The following is a 7500-nucleotide window of genomic DNA, read 5'->3' as shown; positions in this document are numbered from 1 at the left end:
ATCCTTCTGCTATTTGCGAATTGTAAAAGCGTTTGACCCGGCGCTAAAGTGCAAATAAAACCCAAACATTTACACAGGAAATCTGTAAACAAATACAAAAGCTGAAGGATGTAAAAGCAATGACGACCACGGCCTCTCGGCAAAATAAACCACAGTCACTCGGTAACTAACGACATCAGTTATAACAGACGACGCCATAAGATTTACATAAACTCCAAGCATAGGATTTAATGCTTCACCTCTCTCTTTCTCTCTCAGACCCCACTCTCTCTCTCTCTCTCTCTCTCTCTCTCTCCTCTCTCTCTCTCTCTCTCTCTCTCTCTCTCTCTCTCTCAACCCAACTAACACTCTCTCTCTCTATATATATGTCCAACTGTCTGTTTCTCTTTTTTATCTGTCTGTCTGTCTCCACCCCCCCCCCCCCCCTCCCCCCCCCCCCTCTCTCTCTCTCTCTCTCTCTCTCTCTCTCTCTCTCTTTTCCTCCCCTCCTACTCACCAGCTCTTTCTCTCTCACTGGGGTCAATAAAAGCCCCATAAAAATTATTTAGGAACAAGTCGCAGATAAATCACCCTCAAGTGCCCGGGGCGCGTAGGTAGGTAGGTAGGTAGGTTGGTGCCCGGGCGGCCGCTAACTTTTCGCGCGCCAAATCCGCGCGCCAAAAGCGAGCCGAGATTGAACCCATAAAATGTAACCATTAGATTCTCATAAGGTATCCTGGGGGGATAACCGTAAAATAGCTATTGGATGTCCCGTGAGATGGCCCCTCCTGATGAAACCCAGCGTGATTGCTCGATGGGGGGTCCTTAAGGGCTGGCCGAGTGGCTCCGTCGATGGCAATTTGGCCTTTGTCGAGGTCCTGAGATATCATCTGATTTTAGGCCGTTCCGGCGTAATTGAATTTTATCGGCTCTAATGAAATCTGAACTGCTGCCTTGGAACAATCGTCACGTAGTCATTCTTGGCGAATTGTTTTCGCATCTTCTTTTCTTTTATTGGTTCAGCAATGCTATTTATATATATGTGTTGATATAACAAATGGGAAGGAGAAGTATCTTCATTTACACTTTCCATTTATGGTTTATTATTGTTAATTATATATGTAATGATAAAAAATTGGGTGGAGATACAATGGTAGAGAATGTTTTGATAATAAAGGCAAATAACTGAGGAATCATACATTAATTATAAATACTGATTCTTACCCAACACTAAACGCGTGTATATATATATATATATATATATATATATATATATATATATATATATATATATATATATATATATATATCTCTTTCCAATCGTGGAGACGAAAAATAAAGAAAGAAATTAACGCCAATTATATTCACCTTGAACGACGAGGCAACACGTAGTACCTTCATTTACAAGAAAATAATCTGCTCTAGGACATGAATGCATATCTCCAAACCTTTTGACTCAAAAAAAAAAAAAAAATAAAAAAAATATTTTTTGGCAAAAAAAAAAAAAAAATAATAAAATAAAAATAAAAAAAAAATAAAAATAAAAAAAACACCGGGTCTACGAAACACCTTCATCACACGACGGATACGAACTCGCGAACGTCGTAAATCTCGGCATCTGATAAGAGATGACGCGGGAAGCTGCTGCCGGGACTTCGAAGTTTTATCTCCGAGCTTCAGCTTCGAGGGCCACTTTAAAGATTTCGGTTCGGTGTTCTCGAATGGGTCGTAATTCACGTTAAATCTCTTATCTGACCCGAGATACAAATTGAGTGTTAACTATCTCTTTTTTTCTTTCTTCTTGTTTTCTTCATGAGAGAGAGAGAGAGAGAGAGAGAGAGAGACGATTGAGAAGAATGGTGGAGGAGAGAGAGAGAGAGAGAGAGACCTTACCTTACCTTACAGACCTTACATCATGTTCGGGTTGCCCCAAGTCCCCCTCAATGTGAGGCACCTCTAATGTCTACCAGAGAGTTGCTCGTACATCTTCCGGTATATTTTGCATCTTCCAATCTTGGATGGTCTGGGATGCAGTTTAGATATTTGTCGAGCTTATTCTGAAACACATCTACGCTCCCTCCTGATATATTCCTCAGATGAGCTGGCAACGCATTGAATAGACGCTGCATTATCGATGCTGGTGCGTAGTGGATTAATGTCCTGTGTGCTTTCCTTATTTTTCCTGGTATAGTTTTGGGCACTATTAATCTACCTCTGCTTGCTCTTTCTGATATTTTTAGTTCCATGATGTTTTCTGCTATTCCTTCTATCTGTTTCCATGCCTGAATTATCATGTAGCGTTCTCTTCTTCTTCTAGACCATATAATTTAAGGATTGTAGTCTTTCCAGTAGGTCAAGGTCCTTAACTTCTTCTATTCTAGCTGTAAAGGACCTTTGTACACTCTCTATTTGTGCACTATCCTTTTGATAGTGTGGGTACCATATCATATTGCAATATTCAAGTGGACTACGAACATATGTTTTATAAAGCATAATCATGTGTTCAGCTTTTCTTGTTTTGAAGTGCCGTAACAACATTCCCATTTTTGCTTTACATTTTGCCAATAGAATTGCTATTTGATCATTGCATAACATGTTCCTATTCATCATCACACCAAGGTCTTTAACTGCTTCCTTATTTGTGATTGTCTCATTATTAGGTCCCCTATATGCATCTAGCTTTCCTTCTCTGTCTCCATAATTTATTGATTCAAATTTATCAGAGTTAAATACCATCCTATTTACCTCTGCCCAATCATATACTTTGTTAAGGTCTCTTTGTAGAGCGTTCCTATCTTCGTCACAAGTAATTTCTCTACTTATTCTTGTGTCATCGGCGAAACTACTCACTACCGAATCCTTAACATTACTGTCTATGTCTTCAATCATAATAACAAACAGTATTGCAGCTAACACCGTACCTTGTGGCACACCGGATAATACCTTGGCTTCATCCGAGGGTAGATGACTGGAAAGGATGTTCAGATTGTACTGAGAGAGAGAGAGAGAGAGAGAGAGAGAGAGAGAGAGGAGAGAGAGAGAGAGAAATATTAAAGTGGTAGATGACTGGAAAGGATGTTCTGATTGAATTCAAAGAGAGAGAGAGAGAGAGAGAGAGAGAGAGAGAGAGAGAGAGAGAGAAAGAAGGACATTCTGATTGAAATGAGAGAGAGAGAGAGAGAGAGGATATTCTGAAGAGAGAGAAAAGGACATTCTGACTGAATTGAGAGAGAGAGAGAGAGAGAGAGAGAGAGAGAGAGAGAGAGAGAGAGAGAGAGAGAGAGAGGGGAGGGTTTTCTCCTGCCTGAATTCAGACTTGGAGAAGAGCTGCGCAATTTTTGAATTGTGTAGTATCCAAGGGTCGAGTAATGATATACAGCATATGGCGATTTTACAGAATTTCTGTCTATAAGAATATTATAATTTTCCAGGATAATAAGATCAGTGGGTTTGCCTTTTAAATTTTAATTGGATATGCAAGAACACAACGGCATAGTTAATAAGCCTAGTAGGTGTGTCTAAATTCTGACTAGATAATAACAATTCGTCTGAATAAGGCAGTAAGATGCTGCTGGTGTTTACTTATATAAATCCACGTTCCCTAAAATCCCTCCCAGGGGATTACATGAAATCCCTCTCGCTGATCGTAACTCAAGGATGTTTACTTATATAAATCCACTTTCCCTAAAATCCCTCCATAAGGATTGCATGAAATCCCTCTCGCTGATCGTAATTCAAAATGTTTACCTGTATAAATCCACCTTCTCTAAAATCCCTCTCTGAGGATTACATGAAATCCCTCTCGCTGATCGTAACTCAAGGATGCTTACTTAACTAAATCCACGTTCCTTTAAATCCTTTACTGAGGGATTCGGCAAAATCCTTATCCCTGACTGTAACTCAAAAATGCTTACCTATATAAATCCAATTTCCCTTGCTGAGGGATTCAACGAAATCCCTCTCGCTAATCACAAATCAAGAATGCTTACTTATATTAATCCACGTTCCTTTAAATCCCTCGCTGAGGGATTCGGCGAAATCCCTCTCGATGACTGTAAGTCAAGATTGCTTACCTATATAAATCCACGTTCCTTTAAATCTCTCGCTGAGGGATTCGACGAAATCCCTCTCGATGACTGTAAGTCAAGATTGCTTACCTATATAAATCCACGTTCCTTTAAATCTCTCGCTGAGGGATTCGACGAAAACCCTCTCGATGACTGTAACTCAAGAAAGCTCTCTTATATAAATCCGCGTTCCTTTAAATCCTACCGAAATCCCTCTCGCTGATCGCAAATCAAGAGAGCTACTCACCGAACAAAAACCCACTCAATGACGTATCAAAAACACACGTCTTCCTCCAACCTTCATCTCGAGTTATAACTCGAGACTTCACATGTTCTCCTTTAACCCTTTCTTAATTTCCGACCCAGCGCTCTCCTTTAGGTTCTACACAAGGTCGTCCTCGAAGTACTACTCTTCCCTCAGGATCTCCTTTAAGTGTCAGGTGGAAGTCAGTAACGGCTTATTTTTGTGACTAAGTGGAGATGCTGAAGTATGGGTTCTGTCATGAATGGGGTTGATGGTCATTAGGATGGCAGGACAAGACCATACCGACCACGCCACTGAGGAGCCGTACACTCATAGGAACCTTGAGAACGCATGAAACTTAAGTGGTTAAAGGAATGATTACATCAAAAAACGTGTAGTGCGGATAGCACTTTCGTACAAGCTGGACAGATATCAAATTGACAATAAAGGATGTTTTAACGCGAAAGATTAGATTGTAGGCAATGAGAGACCTCTCTGAAGTCGTGGGGGAAAGTAAATTTAATAAAATAACAGAAATTTAATAAAGGACATTTAATGGAACCAACCATCAATCATTTTAAGCATCCAAGGTAGTTACGTTTATTTGTGAGATCTTCATCATCTAATTTCTCCAACACTATCACTCCTCATTCCCCATTACCTCTCTCTCTCTCTCTCTCTCTCTCTCTCTCTCTCTCTCTCTCTCTCTCTCTCTCTCTCTCTCTCTCTAATAAAATAACGGAAATTAAATAAAGGACATTTAATGGAACCAACCATCAATCATTTCAAGCATCCAAGCATCCATTTGTATGTCAGATCTTCATCATCTAATTTCTCCTTCACTATCACTCCTTACTCTTAATTTGTCCTCATTCCCCCCCCCCACCCCCTCTCCCCCCCATCACTCTCTCTCTCTCTCTCTCTCTATCTCTCTCTCTCTCTCTCTCTACCTCCTCTCTCTCTCTCTCTCCTTTCCTACACTACCTGCAGCCTAGGGCTATCTAATCGCACCATGAACTTAGCATCACCCAGATGACTGCCATGAAGCAATGGCAGAAACTTCTGTCGGGAGACGAAAATAAATGGCACAGCGTAATAAAGTCTTTCCCTCCGGAAGTTTCTCTTTGGGAAGAATAAGAAATAGAGAAAAAAAAATTGGAGAAACGTTGTCATGAAGTTATGGACGTTACACGTTTAATTTTCAAATAATACTAAGTTTAGCGAGATTAAACAATAACAGTAAAATTCATCTCTTTCTCTCTTCCATACGTATGTTTATTTGTCCTAAACTCTCTCTCTCTCTCTTTATATATATATATATATATATATATATATATATATATTTAATTTAGTATTATATATATATATATATATTATATAATAATTTATTTATATATATGTGTGTGTGTGTGTGTGTTATAAGTGTGTGTGTGTATTTGCGTGGATGGACAAACAAGAATCCATTAACTGAATAGATATAATATGTATATATATATATATATAATATATATAATCATATATATATATATACTAGTATATATATATAATAAAATATATATATGTGTATATATATATATATATAGATATATATCTCTATATATTTCTCTGAATCTTCATACGAAGTAAACACGTTATATGTTGAAATGGCAAGTGTATAGCATTTCCTTTTCAGTTATGCACACCATACAAGGAGGATTTAATTAAAGGAACAACCTACCTTAATAGATATTAATTACATGCTTCTCCCAGGAATTAGGTAGAAGGAGACGAAACAGTGGCTGCAAAGATCATCGCCAAAAGCGTACCCCTCCCACTTTTTTTTTTTTTTTTGTTTTTTTTTTTTTTGGGGGGGGGGGGGGGGAAGCGAAATGACGATTACCGGAATTTAAAATCGAACTAAAACGAGCATTACTCAAAACGAAATAGTGGGCGTAGAAATTCAGTGCCAGTGGATTAGTGAGGATTCTCTTTCAATCGTAAAAATAGATCAAAAGATTTCCCCGAACGAAGAGACGGCAGCAATTAGAACCGCATTAGGTACCATAATCATCAGACCGCATTAATAAAACGGCTTCGTTAGTTCTTCGTCTTCTTGAATAATTTTTTCTTAATGATTTATTTTTTTAATGAAGGTTTACCACATGCTTATCCACGCAGACGCAACAACATATACACACCCACACACAAGAGAGAGAGAGAGAGAGAGAGAGAGAGAGAGAGAGAGAGAGAGAGCAGCAATAATTAAAGGAATCGTATACCACGACAAGCAAACGCTCCATGTTTTCATGCTTATATATATATATATATATATTATATATATATATATATATATATATATATATATACTACTATATATATATATATCACATATATATGTGTGTGTATGCATTATGCTACAAATATCCTTTAATAACCAATATCACTTGTTGGCATCACTTGTTGGCTGAGTCGGTAAAGACGTCACTGAAGTCCTGATTTCTCCTCTATGCGCACGCTGGTTCGAATCCACGAGAGGACGAAATTATTATCAACTAAAAAATTCCCCTTCGGTTAATATGTATGAAAATATATCAATTCCGAGGTAGAACGAATTGGATATTAAAGGACATTTGCAGCTTAATGCATGTATATGAATTACGGTGAAGCGATAAAAAAATTCATATACATATATATATATATATGTATATGTATATATAATATATATAATATTATATATATATATATATATATATATATATATATATATATATAATAATAAAAGGAGCCCATAAAAACATCTACCTGAAGAGGGAGAGCAGTCTCTGAAATATAGTATTTTTCTCTCTGTATTTTGGTGATTTTATGGGCTCCTTTTATTAGATGAAATTCTGTTATAACAGAAAATTTTTATTTTTCCAGTCATATATATATATATATATATATATATATATACTATATATATATATATATATAATTGTATATGTATTTGTGTTGTGCAAATATATGTCATATATATATATATATATATATATATATATATATATATATATATATTAGAATTTTCAACAAAATAATTTCCTTAATAGGAATCTAAGATTGGTCACATAACTATGACAGCAACAATGGACTCTTCTCCGTTAGATTTCTTCACGCAATGCCTAAGAACAAAACGAAAGGAACAAATAAAAGAAATTCCGGCGCCCGTGGCAAGAATTGAACTGGTGCCCGGTA

General features: G+C 37.2%; 1 protein-coding gene across 1 annotated transcript in view; it reads right to left on the bottom strand.

The window, feature by feature from the left end:
• The window catches only part of LOC135218540 (calcium-activated chloride channel regulator 1-like), a 915765-nt gene that overhangs the window by 120447 nt on the left and 787818 nt on the right, over positions 1-7500 (bottom strand). The window lies entirely within an intron of this gene.

The sequence above is a fragment of the Macrobrachium nipponense genome, chromosome 9 (genome assembly GCF_015104395.2).
Source record: "Macrobrachium nipponense isolate FS-2020 chromosome 9, ASM1510439v2, whole genome shotgun sequence".
Taxonomy (NCBI): domain Eukaryota; kingdom Metazoa; phylum Arthropoda; class Malacostraca; order Decapoda; family Palaemonidae; genus Macrobrachium; species Macrobrachium nipponense.
Note: the sequence above shows the minus strand (reverse complement) of the source record. Positions and strands in the feature narration are given on the sequence as shown.